We start from the raw sequence: 22138 nt of genomic DNA on the forward strand, positions 1-22138 counted from the left end.
GAAACGTCTCGTAAAATGGCTCATTTGTATATATTATAGTTTATTGCATTGCTAACTGGACTGCGACAGAGTGCGGAATCTTAAATAAAAGTGCGATATTGCATCAAATCGTTCTGGTGTCTTCACCGCACTTATTCATCATGAGCTAATGAATAAGTGCGGTGAAGACACCGAAACGATCTGACACCAAATCGCACTTTTATTTGAGATTCCGCACTTCGTCGTTGCACTTATAACTGCGCAATGCGCAATATAATATGAGCCATTACGAAGTGACAACAATGTTGATGATGATATTGATTTTCACCTATTTTCACGGTTATTGGACGCTACCTCCTGTCAAAATTCATTCATAAAATCGGCTCGTAACATGGATTATAACCCGTGAAAATGAATATCATCATCAACATTGTTGTCACTTCGTAAAATGACTCATTGGAAAATATTCGCCATGGCAAAAGTTAGGGGCCGTTCATAAACCACGTGGACTTCTTGGGGGGAGGAGGGGACGTCTGGCCAAAGCTTGGGCCAACGTCTACGCTCCATACAAATTTCAAAATTTTAGGATGGACAAAAGTCTATAAGTGGAAGGGGGGGGGGGGGGTGTCAGAGGTGGCCAAAATATGGTCAACGTGGTTTATGAACAGCTCCTTATGCAAATATTTGCTCAACAATGTTTTTTTTGCAAATTTATTTGAATCATAGCAGCGGCGTCATGGTCGCAATCTTTTTCGCAGTCAAGTTCGCAGTTTGTGAACAATCCTCGGTACCCATTACGTAATTTATGTTTAGTTCTTTTCCTGTCAGATCGGTGTAACACGCTAAATATAATTTACACAAAAGGTAATATACACGAAAAAATACACGGTAATGAATATATTCCAATACCTATATATAGTTTTCTTTTGTACAACGAGGTCTTGAAATTAGTCTATGGTACACGTATGACAAATAAATTTGTCAAATTTTTCCAAATATTAAATAATAAATATTAAATATTATACCGTCTACCCCCGTTCGTTTAAACGGCACCTCATGCAAACCAACGGGGTTCATTTTTAATTTGAACGTCTAGCAACTCTGTTAGCATCGAAAAACACACTACTGGCAACCTGATTTGATGTTTTGTTGTGGTTCTGTGTTCCGTTTCACACCGTTCCATTAGCAGAATGACGTTTGAACCATTTTTAGTTTGAACGATGTGCAGATTAGAGGGGGTCAAATTAAAAAGTGTTCAGATTACATACGGTCAAACCAACGAGGGTAGACGGTATAATTATTTGCACATTTGGCAAAGCGTCTACTAAAACCTGAGCTAAAACCTTTAGAGTTGAAGTTCCTTTCACTAAACCGTCCTCAACTTTCGGTATTATGTCACTTACTCAATTTTGGCTTCCCGCATCAAACTCTCAAAGTTTGGTTGTTTTGCTATTAGTCTGTGTACACACAGTATATGCTGTCAAAATTGCCTTTGACTTTTGACTTTTACTGCGAGCACTGTTTTGGTAGTAGAAAAAATAGCCACAGAATGTCAATGTCGTGAGTGTTCGTGTGACCAACATCTAGTTTGCCACGCCCTTACAGCGTCAGTGCCGGTCCCACAAGTGTCAAACTAATTTTTATAAAAAAAAAAACAAAACATCCATAACAACATGTGTATTTCAAAATTATGGATAAATAAGGCAATCCATGAGACAGATGCGATCAGCTGATTTTTTTTGTTTACCATGTATTTTTGACAATCGATGATCGGGATGACAGTTGAACACCAAGGAATTTGTTAAGCACCGACGACACTTGACGAAACTTTGTTAAGTTGTACTCACACTGTGTTTACAGTTTTGGCTATCACCCCCAACGCGAAAAGTCGACATGGATTGCCTTATACATCTAAGGTATGAAATAAAATAAATTAATTTATTGGTTACAGCGCCATTAGCGATCTAATTTCTCATATTGTCAGATTTCTTGAAACGTAAACACCGCGCGGCCGTTGAAATGTTTCAAAAAGGGGCTTTTCACAAAAGTTCACGCGGTCTATCGTTTTCGAAAGGAACAGCCGCACCATAGGAAACGCCGCAATGTTATTTCCCATAAGCATGAAGTAAACAGGGGGTGAAAATCGCGGTTGTACCTTTCGGAAACGATAGGCCGCGTGCACTTTAGTGCAAATCCCTCAATACATCTGTTTTGGTGCTGTCGTGCTTTCTCTCACAGGAATTTTGAACACACCCAAGTAACCATTAAGCCGTAAAAATGGCATTAAGTCGGCTCTATAGTCGAATGTAGAACCTGGCTAACAGAGCTAATTGGTTCTATATCCTCTTATAGAGCTGCTCAAAAGCCACTTTTGGCGAATTATTCGGCTGATATACGGCCAACTTTAAAATATCGTACCAAGTCTCTGGAACGAAAGTTGTCAAAAGTGAGACAAAGAAAAAAGAAAAAAAATTGTTCATCTTCTGTTCTTTTCTATTGCGCGCAAACCCCAAAATTTTATTCCCACCTTTGGGTTTCCGCGCCGAAGACCCAGCGCCAGATTCGGCGACAAAGAAAACTGACAGCAGTCGCCGGACAGTTGGCAATCCTGATATTTGACGGCGGCCGCCCGGTAGTCATGGGAGTGGATTGTTGTCACGCAAATAGATCTTTTCGCTGAAAATGCATGTGTATTGAGTTATTGTTGACAGATTTTCTGCAGTGTTAGTGTGAAATTCAGCGATTTTCTGTATCGCGTAAGCCTTCGCTGGAAGAAAACGTCATGTTGTTCAGCGAAGCAAGGAAAATTTTCAGTGAAAAAAGCAATAACTTCCTTCGCTTCCATTGAAGTTGCTTTTTTGCTACTTCATCCAGATTCTAGCTGTTGTCCTCCGAGTTCCTGATCAAGTCCAAATCCGTTGCCTTTCTCATCTGCTCCACCAATGCACCATGGGAATGGTGTGATCAAACTAGTATTTAAACCATGAAAAACAAAATAGTTTGGGCATTTCGAGGATTGAAAATGATATGGGATGAGGATGATTCAGTGGTAAGGTTGGTGGTGACGAACGCAGGAATTGATGCAGGAGAAGCAATGTTTATATAAATGGTCGGGAAACGTTTCACAAGAAGAGGGAAACGAGCTGGAGTTTGTCTTGATTGAAAAAAATGGAATAATCAAGATAACCAAATTCCATTATCTATTTAACAACACCATTCCGATAAACATGCCAACAACAAAAATAATCCCGTTTCGTCAATCCCGTCCGACATGGATGATTAAAATGTATTGATCATGACCGACTCGAGTCTGTTTTGGTCGAAATCTATTTTGATTGATATAAACGTCATGTGCTCCAAGCCCTGTCAAACTTCTTTACAGCTTGTAGGCTTTATATAGGCTTACAGGGCTTAATTTAGTTCTTACTGGTTATAGTGCCTATAAGCATTAGGAATGCTTATATAGAGCCACTTAGCACTGAAAAGCTGTTTAATGGCCGTTATAATGCTCCAGAACAGTGCTTAGTGGTTACCTGGGCAGTGCTCGCAGTACAAGTCAAAATTTCACAGCTTGCAGAGGCTAATGAGCCATTTTACGAGACGTTTCGGATCAGCTGATCGCTCTTTAATTAAAATTTCATGAAATTTTCATGAATGAAAATTTGACAGGAGGTTGCGCCAAGGTTCGTTGGTGTAATGAAGTATTTTGGCTTCAGAATTTATCTCGGATAGCAATACTTTACTCGTTTTAGGTAACGTCCCGCATAGAAAAATTCCGTTTGACATAAAGTCCAAACAGTAAATTTCTCCTGGAGGAAAGGGTTAGTTTTTCTCAAACAGCTGCTTTATTGTTGAACAATGTGAAACCTGGAGCTGTTGACTATAAACGACAGTTTGGTCAAACCATGTTAGACAGTGACACTATATTGTAGTCTCCAAATATTGTTCAACTATGTGGCGATGAAAACTTGTGTAATACTGTAGCAATATGAGATCAACTCATATCAAACTGTTAGCCTTCACAGTTGCGCAACACACGTACACCACTGCATTTTACTATAAATCACATTTGTTCAACACTTTGGTAAATAGTTACACGCTTTTATGTTTGTGAGCAAAAATTTCCAGCTTGTTTTTATTGCATTTTTGCGAAACACATCAAAAGGTTCCATCTACGATATGCAAAGTAAGCATCGTCACACTTTGAACTCAGATAAAATAAAAAAAATCAGCGCATTAGAATGATTCAATGCATTTTCAGATTCTTCTGCACTTTTGCATCGATGATCCTTATAATAGTTCCATACTTTGATGCCACTATAAAATTTCGCGTGTTTATTAGTGTCACATTTCCGAAATCTAAATAGGCCCATTTTGAATATTACTCGAGTTCCGCACGAACGAGGGAAGCTGGTAAAATCAACAACACCATGGAAAATTGGTCAAATATTGCAGACTACATCCCAAATTGGACTATCACACTTTTTTTGGTTCGCATAATAAGTGTGATAAAAGTGCACATTTGCCTCGGATCGTCTCGACGTCTTCGGTGCACTTATTCCTCCATTTACGAGGAATAAGTGCACCGAAGACCTCAACTCGATCCGACATGACCCTGCGCTGCAATCACACTTTGAAGGTGTGTGCACACTATTGTGTCAGTCCAATTTGGGGTGCAGTCAGCAATACGCTCCCGAGAAGGCTTCTTTCACTGCGGCCGCAGTGCAGACAGGAGGAAAACAACATTCGAGCCCAGATCGAGCCATGGGCAGAAATAGGCGGAACGATGGAGCTAGTTTTTGAAGGTAAATTTCTTTCTTTCTTTATCAATATGTTTTAACCAATTTTGCCCCCGTGGACTTTTTTTTTGCAGGTCGGGTGTACCGACTACGTTGGCCAAACAGCTTCCGGAGATAGCTAAAACAAATCCAGCGCTCGGTAATCCCCAGAACGTACATAATTTGGTTGGTTTACGGATGAGTTTTATCGGACCGTAGGCGGGACATCACCGACGAAGGAATCGATCCGGAAGCAAAATAATACGGGGAATCAAGCGGAGGATGGGATGAAAGCAAGGATGAAAGCCGGCAATGGATGAGGGATCGATCAGCCTAGTTCCGTGGCTCGAGTGCTATTCATTCACGCAGCTCGGGAAGCTGAAAAACGTAGTGGCTGGCAGGAACCATTCAGCACAATTCGAATGTGTAAATTCGAATATTTTTTATAATTGCCGCTTTAGTTAAATATTGTTTTAACTTACATTTTAACAAATTTACTAAACAAACTTCTTAGAATAATAAAAATGTGAAATTTCCAAATTGTTTTTCTTATTTTATTACCACCCAACAATAAAAATCTGAAATTGCAATCGTAATCGAACAATATACTATAGGACCATGAAACCATAATGTACTGTAAAGCAATAGTTACACATACATTTCTTATTTTTATTCCAATTTTATTGTTCAAACGTTCTACAACTGTTTGTTTAACAGTAAACAGAGCAAAAAATGGATAGTATATTGTCCTTTTGGCAAACCGTAAACGAAAAATTTTGTTCGAGAAAATGGGCATTTTTTTTATTGTAACATAACTTAACCGCCTATTCCCCATATTGTAATTTGCTCGATAACCATCTATCACACTGTTGAAACCGTTTATGGTAGTGTCGGTGTACTGTTCCTTTGGGCGTTATGTGATACTGTTGAGATACATTTGTAAATAGTTGTGCACAGTATGCTAAACAGTGCTAGTATGGTTCATGGTTATGCGGGGTAATCAAACGGGCTACAACTGACAGCTCAGTTGGGCTGCACTTGACATTGCTTTTGTTCCTCTTCGCGAGTCTCGTCTCAGATCTGTCTCATGAATTACCTTATATCAATATCAACACTGTTGTCGTTTCGTAAATAGACTATTCACTCTTTGACAACAAGGAGAGCGAATGAAAGAGGATGCGAAAAAGAACTTAAATTTGGGTTCTCTTGTTTTGCAGTGTAGTGCAATCCTGAGACGAGACTCGCGAAGAGGAAAAAAAAAGCAACGTCAAGTGCAGCCCAACTGAGCTGTCAGTTGTAGCCCGTTTGATTACGTTACCTAAAACGAGTAAAGTATTGCTATCCGAGATAAATTCTGAAGCCAAAATTCACTCCGAGCAGCATTTTCTTCTCCTGTACTGTCAAAAATAAATTATAAATAAAATATTCCAATAATTACTTTGCTTGGCGATTGTTGGCGATGCAAAATTTTACCTCATCATGATTTTGTGCGTGAATGGGATTCAGTCACAATGCATGTGAGGTGATGCGGTCACGTACGTGTTTGAACCACCAGCCCAAAACATAATGTCAACACAGATAGGAAGAAGAAAAAAATAACAAAGTGGAGAAAAAGAAGACCGTCTTCGCGAGTCTCGTCTCAGGTGCAATCGAGACGAGTGTTTTCAGAGTTTTCGAACACCCCTAAATCAGGTATATTTAAAAACCTTGGTAAACCGCGCTGAAAGTTTTACCTATGCACAAGATTACTATGACAGAGGTACTATGAATGATTCATCGATTTGTGCTGGTACCATCAGCTGACGTCATCGTTGCTCATTGATTACATGAGAAGGAATGAAAGCGAAAACAACCTAACACACTCTCGCCGATTCACACGCGTGTACCTTCATCCCAGACGTTGGTCAGCGGAGCCGAAGTTCAACCGACTGCGGGGCGAGCGCGATGCGTACAAAAGCAAACGGCCACCAGTCCGAGAAGCAGCGCGATCGAGTTCGAGTGATGTGAACAACCCAGAGAGTAGTGAGCGACTGTAATGTGTGAGTGAATGCGTTCTTGTTGACTTTGTCACGATTGAAAAAGTAAGAATATTTTCCGAGATTTAGCGTTAAAATTGCGCTCGAAAGTGCCGAAAAATGCGGGCCCCGGACGTGGCCCGCGACGGGTCGTGTGAAATCGGTGGAGTTTGCCGGAAATGGCGTCCGGATGGTGCGCAAAAATGCGTGTGCAAAAATGTGGCTGCTACTGCTGCTGCTTCAATGTCTGCTGTCGCGAGGAACGTCTTGCCTCCGCGGGTGTGGAATTTCACCATAAACAAGCAGAGGGCTTCAATTTTGGGCCCCGAAAGTGATGCCGTTCGGTTACTGTGGAATATGTGAGTGCTGTGCGGAAATGTGGGTCACTTCCGTTGGGATTACATGCACGCTAAGGTCAGTTTACCTATTTTTCTAAAATATGGGTAAATTTTACTCAAATATGCGTAAATTTTACGCAAATATGAGTAAATAAAACTCATATTTTGGAAAAGTGCACATTCGCATTTATGGGTAATATTTACCCATATTTGGGTTACAATTACTCATATTTAGGTACACACTACCCATATTTGAGTCTTGTTTACCTATATTAGAGTATCATTTACGCATATTTGCGGTTGTGCACTTTTTGGAAAAAAGGTAAACTGAGCTTAGCGTGTGTGGAACGACGGGAAATGAGGACATCAAGCTGCCAGGGAGTGTAATACGTAATTGCGTCCTTTTGACGTAGTTTTTCTTTTCTCCGCGATGGTGCTGCTTTTTGCTCCTGGCCTTTGCTCACGAGTTTCATCTCACGGGTCACTGCCGTCCGTTTGGCTTGCTTCAATGTAGGTTAGGTCGTTTCACGAGCGTGAGAAAAAATGTCCACCGGGAGTGAAATTGGGAAACAGTGCTGCCAAACAGATGATTATTTTATACCTACATTGGAGGTCTCAGCATTGGAGGTGCTTCTGATGTTTAGGTCGCTGATTTTGTATTAAGTGAAAAATGCAACAGCTGATGGAAATATAAGGTATCTCTGATACATTTTCCAGGTTAGTAATTTAATAATTTACAACGCTCTAAAAATATCAACTTAATTCGGATAAAAGTTTCATGTGGTCATAAAACGTCCTTGTAATCTACATTTTGTCTACTCACTTTATTAAGTATTTTCACGCTAAGTGTCTTGTACTTCTGCTAATTTATTACTTTGTCGCAATGTTTGTTTTAGAACACTGAGAAGCAGGTTTTGTTCCAGTGGGGACGTTATACGCCAAAAAGATGAACACGGGAACTACTAATAGGTTAACTTTTTAAATAAATTGTAATTGTAGTTTATTAATTATACGTAAACCTTGCAGTTATTTAATCTGCGTTTAAACTATACATCAGGTCAAGGAAAAAAACTAGGGCTAATGGGCAGTACGCAGATCGCAAGAAATTTCTTGGCCTATCTCGATACGTGGAAAATTTAGGCAAGGAATAGCTCAAGAAATAATAAAGCGTCGCATTATTCCGGATCCTAGTACGGAGCTGAACCGAAACGTCAAATCAAATGTGGCTTGCTGTGTTAAATTTCTGGACCATTCCGGTCCAGTGTTGCCACATTTAAATCTGTATTTTGCCTTTCAAAAATCTTTATAATCTGTATCACCATTTTTTGTCAAAAATCTGTATGAAATATGTAGTATTTCGCGAAAAATCCGTTTGAAATTCTGTAAGTTTCACAAAAATCTGTATAATCTGTATAATTTCCAAAAATCTGTGTATATTGGTATACAGAATTCTGTATGAAAAGCTGCAAAAAAATCTGCATGATTACAGAAAAATCTGTATATGTGGCATCCCTGTTCCGGTCACGGAAAAATAATATACTGAACGAAAATTACTTAAGCGATTCCGGTTGAAGTGCACACCTAGCATAAGTAGTTACATTGGAAGATTAATAGAGGTAATCACGTTCAAATGTATGCGTGCCTTTTTTGTAGATATAGTTGTGAAACTGCGAGGAAAATATTTGCACTCTTGCCCCTGACGTTAGTTTTAACGGGTGTCCACTAAATAACGAGAATGCTTCCAAAGTGCTCTTAAAAATATATGATCTTCAAAAACGGCAATCTGAATCTATCTATCATAAAGGTTTAACACTGTACTTTCATGGAAAAATATAAAATTTTAGAAAATTGAACGTAGTAATTTGTACAGCATATTTGTGTAGTGATGTTGGAGCAACTGCTTTGTACGACTTTTAAAATTTAACTTTCACGCATTTTCTGCATCTGTGAAATAGTTAGTTGAAATATTGACTTCCAAGCTGCCTTTAGCATCCACACACTCAAACAAAAATAGGAAAAAAAAATTGGGGATACTGACTGGTTTTACTGCTTTGATGGCAGCCTTTTCTCGTAAATGACGTTTATTGAAATTTCCAAAAAATGCCATTTTTCTGTAATCATAAAAACGTGTCAATGTAATTTGTGCACTGCGGTTCATTGTTGACCTTTTTGTATGCTATTTTATTTTATAACAAACCATTTACATGTTGTCCAACGTGTAAATGTGATTTGATGTGAATATTTGATATTTTACACGGCATTCTATTGATTTATACAGCCCATGACGCAAAAGTACGTTTAATGATGTGAAATGATTTCATGCTTATTGATTTAGCTAGTTTACATCTATTTCCATCAGGATCTGTTTCTAGGGATGCCAGGTTGTAGAGTTCATTCAAAACTGGACAGATTTTAGGTTTTCTTTTAACTTTTTTTACGGTTTTTTTAGCAATCGGTAGAGCCGTCCAAGGCGCTTAACTAGTGCTTCCTGTTTCAATGTCGTTTTCTACAGAACAGAATAAGTTGAAACAAAATAAAAAATACGCTGACTTTGTGGATAGATAGATGATTGTTTTGCATAAAAAAAACTTTTCTTTATGGGCGCTTGTAATTTTTTAATCAGTTGCTAAAACCATTCTCGTTATTTAGTGGACACCCGTTATCATTTACCCGTTTTACTCAAATCGATTGGGTAATATTTGCATATGCAATCTGAGTAGCCTTTCAATCGGCGTGCACTTTTGTGTGAGGAAAAATTTGCGCTAGTGTTCGTGTGTTGAAATGTCACTTATCTCTATAGGAAGCAATCAGTGAAGTACTAGATTGAAAGTAGTGAGCTGGATTTTTGTATGGTGAGATGATCAGTTCTCCATTTCTGTAATGAAACGGTACAAACAGCGTGGATTACATGATTTCTTGAGACTAATTTGATGCTATTTGAGCAAAAGTTTGAGTAACTTTGTTGTTGTAATATTTATTTCTTGCAACTTCAACAACTCAGTTTTCCAAACTTTTGCTCAAACAGCATTAAATTAGGCAAGAAACCATATAACCCACGCTGTTTGCACCATTTCATTGCAGAAATGGAGAACTGATCATCTCACCATACAAAAATCCAGCTCACTACTTTCAATCTAGTACTTCACTGATTGCGTCCTATAGGACAGATCGGTGAAGTACTAGATTTGAAGTAATGAGCTGAATTTTTGTATGGTGAGAAGGTCAATTCTCCGTTTCTGCAATGAAATGGTGCAAAAAGCGTGGGTATTATGATTCCTTGCCTAATTTGATGCTGTTTGAGCAAAACTTTGGGCAACAGTGTTGTTATTTTCTCCATTTCTTGCAACTTAAATAATATAGTTATCCAAAGTTTTGCTCAAACGGCATCAAATTAGGCAAGGAATCATAATACCCACGCTTTTTGCACAATTTTATTGCAGAAACGGAGAATGGGGCACGTTCGGTGTAGTACTAGATTTGTAGTAATGAGCTGAATTTTTGTATGGTGAGAAGGTCAATTCTCCGTTTCTGCAATAAAATGGTGCAAAAAGCGTGGGTATTATGATTCCTTGCCTGAATTGATGCTGTTTGAGCAAAACTTTGGATAACTATGTTGTTTATGTTGCAAGAAATAGAAAAAAACAACAACACTGTTACCCAAAGTTTTGCTCAAACAGCACAAAATTAGGCAAGGAATCATAATACCCACACTTTTTGCGCCATTTCATTGCAGAAACTGAGAATTGACCTTCTCACCATACTAAAATTCAGCTCATTACTACAAATCTAGTACTTCACCAATCTGTCCTATAGGAGGCAATCAGTGAAGTACTAGATTGAAAGTAGTGAGCTGAATTTTAGTATGGTGAGATGATCAATTCTCCATTTCTGCAATGAAATTGAGCAAACAGCGTGGGTTATATGATTTCATGTCCAATTTTATGCTGTTTGAGCAAAAGTTTGGGTAACTGTGTTGTTGAAGTTGCAAGAAATAAATAATACAACATCACAGTTACCCAAACTTTTGCTCAAATAGCATCAAATTAGTCAAGAAATCATATAACCCACGCTGTTTGCTCCATTTCATTGCAGAAATGAAGAATTGATCATCTCACCATACTAAAATCCAGCTCACTACTTTCAATCTACTACTTCACTGATTGCCTCCTATTGACCTTCTCACCATACAAAAATTCAGCTCATTACTGCAACTCTAGTACTACACCGAACGTGGCTCATTACTACAAATCTAGTACTACACCGAACGTTTCTGCAATGAAATGGTGCAAAAAGCGTGGGTATTATGATTCCTTGCCTAATTTGATGCTATTTGAGCAAAACTTTGGATAACAGTGTTGTTGTTATCTCCATTTCCTGCAACACAAACAACATAAATAGGGGGTTGTGGGGCAAGATGGCCACCCTAAGCTTAGGCGCCTTGGGAGCATATACTTTCATTAGAATATGGCTATTTAACACTCATTCCCTTTGTTTCATGTCTTTTCTATCTTATTAACACAAAAAAGCATTTTATTTTGCACTACCATTGCAAAATAAATTCATTTGAAAAATGTTACTTTCGACATAGAATTTTTGCCATATGGGGCAAGATGGCCACCCCATCGGGGCAAGACGGCCACAGAGCTAAATTTTTACAATTAGTATGTTTTAATCCCTAAGCAACGTTCAATAAACCAAGGTCGAATCATCCGCAACGCTTTGCCTACAGATGGTGTAGTATTTGACACCATTTTCTTTATGATTATGTTTGAAATAAAATTGATAGAAATTTATTTGGAAATGTTCTATGATTTGGTCTATTTTTTCATCAAACTTGTTTTTCTCGAAACGATTTAGATACATTGCTACTCTTTTCATGCACTATACTGTAATTTAACGTCTTGTAACGAACCCTTATAGCGGTTTTAGCTACGATTTTCCATCCCTGTGCCAAAATATTCAATGAAACCAATCACCGTGCAACAGCAAATAACTTTCTGTATTTCTGAGGTATCATCTCCAACGTAATTAATTTTAACAGCTTCAACTAATATGAAAAGCAATTTTCTGTGGTTTTACAATATTTCTAAACATCAATAACAGTTTTAAGGCTGCTTTAGATTGATTTTTGGATATCGACATAGGCCTAACCACAGGTGGCCATCTCGCCCCGAATGATTACGATATGTTTATCATTTTTTATATGACATAATTAATTTAAAACATTAAAATTTTATTGTCGAGGCTGAACAACAGTCACATATAGACACCATTAAAAATTAAAAATAGTTATTAAAACGATGTTATTTCATTACTAATCCTTAAAATCAGATGACCTGATACTATAAGAAAACACTGTTTTTGAACACTCAAACTTCAAACACTATTTTATAGCAGATTTTTCATACTAATAGTAACTTTTTCGCACATTATAAACATAAAGGATTGTTTATAATCACAACCTATGCAGAAAATATTTTTGTGTTGCGAATTAATGCTTAAAAGACAGAGTGGCCATCTTGCCCCACAACCCCCTATCCAAAGTTTTGCTCAAACAGCATCAAATTAGGCAAGGAATAATAAAACCCACGCTTTTTGCACCATTTCATTGCAGAAACGGAGAATGGGGCACGTTCGGTGTAGTACTAGATTTGTAGTAATGAGCTGAATTTTAGTATGGTGAGAAGGTCCATTCTCCGTTTCTGCAATGAAATGGTGCAAAAAGCGTGGGTATTATGATTCCTTGCCTAATTTGATGCTGTTTGAGCAAAACTTTGGATAACTATGTTGTTTATGTTTCAAGAAATGGCGAAAAGAACAACACTGTTGCCCAAAGTTTTGCTCAAACAGCATCAATAGGAAGCAATCAGTGAAGTACTAGATTGAAAGTAGTGAGCTGGATTTTTGTATGGTGAGATGATCAGTTTTCCGTTTCTGCAATGAAATGGTGCAAACAGCGTGGGTTATATGATTCCTTGCCTAATTTGATGCTGTTTGAGCAAAAGTTTGGGTAACTGTGTTGTTGAAGTTGCAAGAAATAAATAATACAACAACACAGTTACCCAAACTTTTGCTCAAACAGCATCAAATTAGGCAAGAAATCATATAACCCAAGCTGTTTGCACCATTTCATTGCAGAAACGGAGAACTTATCATCTCACCATACAAAAATCCAGCTCACTACTTTCAATCTAGTACTTCACTGATTCCTTCCTATTTAGGCAAGGAATCATAATAGGGCACGTTCGGTGTAGTACTAGATTTGTAGTAATGAGCTGAATTTTTATATGGTGAGAAGGTCAGTTCTCTGTTTCTGCAATGAAATGGCACAAAAAGCGTGGGTATTATGATTCCTTGCTTAATTTGATGCTGTTTGAGTAAAACTTTGTATAACTATGTTGTTTATGTTGCAAGAAATGGAGAAAATAACAACACTGTTGCCCAAACTTTTGCTCAAACAGCATCAAATTAGGCAAGGAATCATAATGCCCACGCTTTTTGCACCATTTTATTGCACAAACGAAGAATTGACCTTCTCACCATACAAAAATTCAGCTCATTACTACAAATCTAGTACTTCACCGATCTGTCCTATACCCACGCTTTTTGCACCATTTCACAAACATTTTTGCTAAATAAGAGTTCAAGAGAGCTTTCTTCCAAAAGCGTTTGCTTAAACCTGCGTGCAGCTACTTTTGTTCCTTTTGTTAATAGGGTCATTTAGTTTATTGGATTAAAAAAAAAATGTTGGGATTTTCATCATAATGTTGGTGAAGACTTTTTATGGCTATCACAAGGATTTTTCTTCGTCTGTGACTTCTGCAAGAAGTTTCATTCCGCACTTCTGGTTGATTTATGTTATTTAGAGATGCTGTGAAAATGGTAAAAAATACCAATAAGCAAAATTTATCTCATTGATTAGGTTAAACTATCTCTAGATTAACTAATTAGCTAGTTTTGAACTAGCTCATTAGAAAAGGCTAAGACAATCGCTGGAAGCAGATGAAAAGAATGGAATGTCCGTACCGCTTCTGCGGCTTTGTTTTATTTCCTTCATCCATGGTTTTACCACCTCGTGCCCTCGTGCCTTGCGCGTGGTGTGGAAGTATCCGTATCCGTACGCAGTTACTAGGTACTACCTAGCTGTCGTCTTCTCACCTCGAATGGATTGCCTGTGTGACCTTGTAGCGGTATGCATGGCGGCGAAGGAAATCCAAAACGTGCGTTTATTATTGCAGCTGTTCGGTTCAAACCGTTCTTTTTGTTGTTGTAGGAAAATACCGTGCACGGTATCTACCTGCTTGCTTTATGATTACCCGGTTCGGTTCGGTGCAGTCGAAGGGCAGACAGAACGGCTTTAGTATAACCGGCTTAAAACAAACAAAACACAAGAATGTTTTCAAGTGTCGTTATCTACTATTCATCGATTACTGTTTCACATTTGTTAGTAAGCTCATTAGTATTTAATCAATATGTGTTTATGTCAATCCGAATTCGAGTAATAGTTTGTTTTATGAGATGTTTCCGAATGATTTGAGCGCGGTGCATGAATGATATTTTCCCTAGAAAAACTGAATCGTTTTGTTTTTAGGTCAGTCAAATAACCTCTTAGATTCATCTCTGTGTACTGAATATCAATTTCGAATAGGAAGCAATCAGTGAAGTACTAGATTGAAAGTAGTGAGCTGGATTTTTGTATGGTGAGATGATCAGTTCTCCGTTTCTGCAATGAAATGGTGCAAACAGCGTGGGTTATATGATTCCTTGCCTAATTTGATGCTGTTTGAGCAAAAGTTTGGGTAACTGTGTTGTCGAAGTTGCAAGAAATAAATAATACAACAACACAGTTAAACAAACTTTTGCTCAAACAGCATCAAATTAGGCAAGAAATCATATAACCCACGCTGTTTGCACCATTTCATTGCAGAAACGGAGAACTGATCATCTCACCATACAAAAATCCAGCTCACTACTTTCAATCTAGTACTTCACTGATTGCTTCCTATTAATCAATTATACGATAGAGTCTTTACTGCATAAAAAAACTGGAATTAACAAGGGCTTTTTCATCACCCAAAAAATCATGGAATATAATGGGAATTCTTGTAGGCAAAGTATTTCGAAGAAAATGTTTTGGAGTACAATCGTCGGTCTTGGGCGATATTCCCTCAGTTATTCCTTGTTGGGTATCTAAGTCACTACCACCAGGCTGCCTGATTCAACAGGCATTCCATGGCAGTTGTGCTCCTAAGGAACGCTCTTCAAATAGAAATGTGCCTTGGTGGAACAACAACCTGCAAAAAACTAAGAAAGAAACCCGAAAACTATTGAACCGGGCTAAAAGAACACAACAGTGGGAACAATACAAAGAGTCCCTCACAATTTATAACAGAGAAATCCGAAGGTCAAAGAGGATAAATTGGGTGCGCACATGTGATAACATTGAGAGCATTCCAATGGGGCACGTTCGGTGTAGTACTAGATTTGTAGTAATGAGCTGAATTTTTGTATGGTGAGAAGGTCAATTCTCCGTTTCTGCAATGAAATGGTGCAAAAAGCGTGGGTATTATGATTCCTTGCATAATTTGATGCTGTTTGAGTAAAACTTTGGATAACTAGGTTGTTTATGTTGCAAGAAATGGAGAAAATAACAACACTGTTGCCCAACGTTTTGCTCAAACAGCATTAAATTAGGCAAGGGATCATAATACCCACGCTTTTTGCACCATTTCATTGCAGAAACGGAGAATTGACCTTCTCACCATACAAAAATTCAGCTCATTACTACAAATCTAGTACTTCACCGATCTGTCCTATAGGACGCAATCAGTGAAGTACTAGATTGAAAGTAGTGAGCTGGATTTTTGTATGGTGAGATGATCAGTTCTCCATTTCTGCAATGAAATGGTGCAAACAGCGTGGGTTATATGGTTTCGTGCCTAATATGATGCTGTTTGAGCAAAGCTTTGGGTAACTGTGTTGTTGAAGTTGCTAGAAATAAATAATACAACAACAGAGTTACCCAAACTTTTGCTCAAATAGCATCAAATTAGTGAAAAAATCATATAACCCACGCTGTTTGTACCATTTAATTACAGAAATGGAGAATGATCATCTCACCATACAAAAATCCAGCTCACTACTTTTAATCTAGTACTTCACTGATTGCTTACTATAGGAGGCAATCAGTGAAGTACTAGATTGAAAGTAGTGAGCTGGATTTTTGTATGGTGAGATGATCGATTGTCCATTTCTGCAATGAAATGGTGCAAACAGCGTGGGTTATGATTTCTTGCCTAATTTGATGCTGGTTGAGCAAAAGTTTGGGTAACTTTGTTGTTGTATTATTTTTTCTTGCAACCTCAACAACACAGTTATCCAAACTTTTGCTCAAACAGCATCAAATTAGGCAAGAAATCATATAACCCACGCTGTTTGCACCATTTCATTGCAGAAATGGACAATCGATCATCTCACCATACAAAAATCCAGCTCACTACTTTCAATCTAGTACTTCACTGATTGCCTCCTATGGGGCACGTTCGGTGTAGTACTAGATTTGTAGTAATGAGCTGAATTTTAGTATGGTGAGAAGGTCAGTTCTCTATTTCTGTAATGAAATGGTGCAAAAAGCGTGGGTATTATGTTTTCTTGTCTAATTTGATGCTGATTGAGCAAAACTTTGAATAACTATGTTGTTTATATTGCAAGAAATGGAGAAAACAACAACACTGTTGCCCAAAGTTTTGCTCAAACAGCATTAAATTAGGCAAGGAATCATAATACCCGCGCTTTTTGCGCCATTTCACTGCAGAAACGGAGAATTGACCTTCTCACCATACTAAAATTCAGCTCATTACTACAAATCTAGTACTTCACCGATCTGTCCTATTGCAGCCAGGTTGCAAAAAATCCTCGCTAAATACAATTCAATAGGACGCAATCAGTGAAGTACTAGATTGAAAATAGTGAGCTGGATTTTTGTAAATGCAATGAAATGGTGCAAACAGCGTGGGTATTATGATTTCATGCCTAATTTGATGCTGTTTGAACAAAAGTTTGGGTAACTGTGTTGTTGATGTTGCGAGAAATGAATAATACAACAACACAGCTACCCTAAATTTTGCTCAAAAAGCAACAAATTAGGCATCCACGCTGTGTGCACCATTTCATTGCAGAAAAGAAGAATTGATAATCAAACCATACGAAAATCCAGCTTACTACTTCCAATCTAGTATTCAATGTGGCACGTTCGGTGTAGTACTAGATTTGTAGTAATGAGCTGAATTTTAGTATGGTGAGAAGGCCAATTCTCCGTTTCTGCAACGAAATGGTGCAAAAAGCGTGGGTATTATGATTCCTTGTCTAATTTGATACGGTTTGAGCAAAACTTTGGATCACTATGTTGTTTATGTTGCAAGAAATGAAGAAAACAACAACACTGTTGCCCAAAGTTTTGCTCAAACAGCATCAAATTAGGCAAGGAATCATAATACCCACGCTTTTTGCACCATTTCATAGCAGAAACGGAGAATTGGCCTTCTCACCATACTAAAATTCAGCTCATTACTACAAATCTAGTACTTCACCGATCTGTCCTATTGATTTCGTCCTATTGATCATCTCACCATACAACAATCCAGCTCACTATTTTCAATCTAGTACTTTACTTATTGCGTCCTATTGGCCTGGGAACTCATGAAAAAGAGAACGGCTCTTTTACAACAAATACCAGTGAAATTTTAGAAACAATGATGAAACCGCAATTTCAGTGTTCTACGCTTGTTTCAAATCAAGACCAAGATGCATCTGTATCGCAAACTGATGGCAATGAAATCAGGAGATATAGTCATAACATTAATGATAAATAAAATTATAACAGAACAAAAAGTTGAATGGGCGATAGATTCCTTTGAACCCTTCAAAGTGCCTGGTAGGGATGGAATTTTTCCTGTACTACTGCAGAAGGGTAATGAAACCTTAAAACCCATTGTAACTTAATTGTTTAGATTGAGCTTATCGTTATGCTAAATCCCTAAAGTTTGGCGAGAAGTGCGTAGACTTTGGCCAGAGCCACACCCCCCCCCCCCCCCCCCCCCCTCTCCCACCAATAAGTCAGGGGCCGTTCATAAACTACGTAGACATTTTGGGAAAGAAGGATAAATCATCACCAAAACCCTTCAGACCTATAAGTTTATCGTCCGTTATGTTAAAAAATAATGGAAAAAATACTAGGCGAGCATATTAACCCTAAAAGGGATACCTTCATGGCCTCAGTTTCGTCACCTCGCTGAGTGTGTTCCATCAAAGACGAGCTCTTAAAGGCGCCTGGGGTCCAATGGACCCCAGGTATCCCTTTTAGAGTTCAATCGTCGTATTTAACAAAAAGCCCTTTAAGCAAAAATCAATTTGAATATCAAGTGAGGGCAAATCTTCGATAACTGCACTTCATAAGTTGGTTACAATACTGAAAAAATCTTTTGAAGCAAAAGAGATTTCACTTGCAGCGTTTCTTGCCATTGAAGGAGCGTTCGATAACACATTCTACAGTTCAAGCCAAGTACCGATCACTACACGCAGAAAAAAAATATATTGAACTCAAAAATGAAGTGCTATGAATCAAAGAAAATAAATCATTGAACCACGGCTTAATACCATTTTGCTTTGAATCAAATACATTTGGTATTAGTTTCAAAGCATTTCTTTCATTGTTTCTAAAATCAGCCTTTGCGACATTGATTTTAGGTTCAAGAACTTTTCAACTTTGAATCTATAAAATTATTGCTTTGAAACTAAGCAATTTTGTAAATTCAAAGACATTTTTTTAGAAACAAATATGCATGGACTCAGATTCCAAAACAAAATATTTTTGTTTAAAACTGATAACGAAATAAAAAAACTTGCGAGATTCGAACACAGGTATTGTCATTATATGCTTCACTGATAGTGAGCTATCGTACACGGACAGATATGCTCTTGAAAAGCTGAGGGTAAAACTGAATCATCTTGCTCATTATTGGCGATGTGTATTTTCCAATATTGAAAACAAAGAAATATTTTTTTTTGATTCAACAAACCCCGCGACTTAGAAATGAAGTCTCTTCAAATTTGGTTCTAATATGTGTTATTTTTCTGCGTGTAGCATTCGACTTTTGGCGACATTCCCTTCGTTCGACACACATTGAAACTCCTCGGTAATCCAAAATATGACGTCCATCATTTTTCGGGAATTTTAGACTCCCACCCTCCTCCCTCTGTCACGCTTTTCCGTATACCTAATACTTGGAGAGCCACTTTTTCTCAAAGAGTGAGAAACGGCTGGTGGTGCTATGCATACCGTAAATTTTGCCTCGGAAAGTGCTTGTAAACTAATCCTCGGATGATTCGCGATTGTTATGTTCCCATCGGGGTGTCGGAATTCTTCTTTTTGGTGATATTGCTGCTGGATGTCCAGAACACGCAAATGGAAATCAACAATTTTATCTGGAGTACTGGGATTCGTATATAGACGGGCTTGGTGGTCTAGTGGCTACTGCTTCTGATTCGTATGCAGAAGGTCCTGGGTTCAATCCCTTGCCCGTCCCTTTCCTCCTACTTTGTATCTTTCTATGTACGTTCTTCCTCCTCTCTACATATACAGCTCATGTATAGCCATCGCTAGAACAGAAAAGGGTTAAAAAAGCCGTTTCCCGCACTTCCTAACTTTCACAGCACAGTGTCAATCTATCAGATAACGCTTACAAGTAACACACTATTACCCTGGCATCCAGACAACAATGTGTGAACCCTCTGCCAACAAAATCCCACCAACTCTCCGACATCCACATGGATTTGTGCAGACGTAAAGGTATATTCGGTCTGATGTAGATACAAACGAATGCAAAACGAATGCAATCATCATTTCCTTCCCCTTCCCCACATTGATCTGCATCCTGACGTGGCAGGCGCCATTGTCGCCTAAAAATACAAGATCATCAACGCTTACCCTACGTCTCCACTAGACAGAAATGTCTTGCCATTTTGCTGCCAGAAAGAGAAAACGTAACAGAAATGATCAACACCGCTGTTTTCCATGCAAACAGCGAGAGAACATTTCTGTCATAACACATCTGTCCAGCAAAATGGCAAGACATTTCTGTCTAGTGGAGACGTCGGGTTACACACTGAAGATGCCTGCTAGTCCCCGACAGATATCTCATTAGTTCCTTGCGGGAGTGTGCTGGTCTGGCGATACTGGAGTAGCATCTACTGGTGGTCAATCAAGCTCAAGCAAACTCAAGTACTGGGGTTCGTATAATTTGGTAAGTTTGTTCATGTGCATCATTATGGTGCCTAAACTTTGACCAAACGTTTCCTTAGGACTTAATCATTCCACTAACAATACTCAAATTTCCGTGACACTAAGGCCTGAGAGAACGTAGAGGTCTCTGCATACCTTTCTTAGGTGTCCAATTAATCTTTCTATCCCATCCTCCAGCTGTCGCAAGGACGTGGGCAGGAAAGCTCTCTAACGTTGGAGGATTGCGTCAATCTTGTCTTAAGGGGAAACATCAGAGAATACAAATATGACTGCCACAATTACCAACTTGGACCCCTACTCACGTTTTCAAGAGCACCAATCTTCGTCAGATTTGTGCAAAAGTTTGAATGCAAAATTGCAATGGGATTTCCTGATGTTTTCTTAAAGTCAGTGATTAGTCTCAAATCTCTGTGCTTTGGTAAGAGGCAATAGGACAGATAGGTGAAGTACTAGATTTGTAGTAATGAGCTGAATTTTAGTATGGTGAGAAGGTTAATTCTCCGTTTCTGCAGTGAAATGGTGCAAAAAGCGTGGGTATTATGATTCCTTGCCTAATTTGATGCTGTTTGAGCAAAACTTTGGGCAACAGTGTTGTTGTTCTCTCCATTTCTTGCAACATAAACAACATAGTTATCCAAAGTTTTGCTCAAACAGCATCAAATTAGGCAAGGAATCATAATACCCACGCTTTTTGCACCATTTCATTGCAGAAACGGAGAATGGGGCACGTTCGGTGTAGTACTAGATTTGTAGTAATGAGCTGAATTTTTGTATGGTGAGAAGGTCAATTCTCCATTTCTGCAATGAAATGGTGCAAAAAGCGTAAGTATTATGATTCCTTGCCTAATTTGATGCTGTTTGAGCAAAACTTTGGATAACTATGTTGTTTATGTTGCAAGAAATGGAGAAAACAACAACACTGTTGCCCAAAGTTTTGCTCAAACAGCATCAAATTAGGCATGGAATCATAATACCCACGCTTTTTGCGCCATTTTATTGCAGAAACGGAGAATTGACCTTCTCACCATACTAAAATTCAGCTCATTACTACTAATCTAGTACTTCACCGATCTGCCCTATTGACCTTCTCACCATACTAAAATTCAGCTCATTACTACAATTCTAGTACTACACCGAACGTGCCCCATAGCGGTCTGGAACCGTATCACCTACAAATTTGTGCGATTCGCTTAATGATAATTTGGAACAACAAACGCTTTCTTGGTATAGAAATAGTCGTTGAAAGTCGTTGGAAGGAAAGGGTTCATATGATCCATGTAAACGTATGTATGTACCTCCGTAGGACCTCATATCTATGACGTCCGAAAAATGTTCTTCCAATGACAGGCTGGATGGAACTTTCTTTGCCGATACCTATGAACATTTGCATCTCCAATGGCTAGTTTGACGTCTTGTTCGGGCGGGCACTCTCCGTAGGGCTTAAACATATATTCATTTGTTCAACATCATATTTAAGATAAAAAACATCATCAACAATAATACGCCATAGCACTCGGTTTTTGGCTGCTGCTCTCCATCCTCGATCACGCACAGTGCTCGCCAAATCACACTCCCCCTGGTCCGCCCAACGTGGTCTCTGCGCTCCACACCTTCTTGTGGATCGGTAGCGAGCACCAATTTTGCAAGTTTGTTGTCCGGCATTCTTGCAACATGCCCTGTCCACCGTATTCTTCCGGCTTTGATCGCCTTCTGGATTCTGGATTCGGG

The 22138-nt window shown here is 38.5% G+C and overlaps 1 protein-coding gene across 2 annotated transcripts in view; it reads left to right on the forward strand.

The window, feature by feature from the left end:
- Positions 1-6679: 6679 nt before the first annotated feature.
- Positions 6680-22138, forward strand: part of LOC109401363 (exportin-1) — a 31786-nt gene continuing 16327 nt past the window's right edge. The window contains exon 1 of one of the 2 annotated variants that reach the window (XM_019673870.3): positions 6680-6838. The gene's annotated coding sequence lies outside the window, so the exon portion shown is untranslated. The remainder of the gene's footprint in view (positions 6839-22138) is intronic. The other variant, XM_019673871.3, reaches the window with a different exon arrangement.

The sequence above is a fragment of the Aedes albopictus genome, chromosome 2, assembly GCF_035046485.1.
Source record: "Aedes albopictus strain Foshan chromosome 2, AalbF5, whole genome shotgun sequence".
NCBI lineage: Eukaryota > Metazoa > Arthropoda > Insecta > Diptera > Culicidae > Aedes > Aedes albopictus.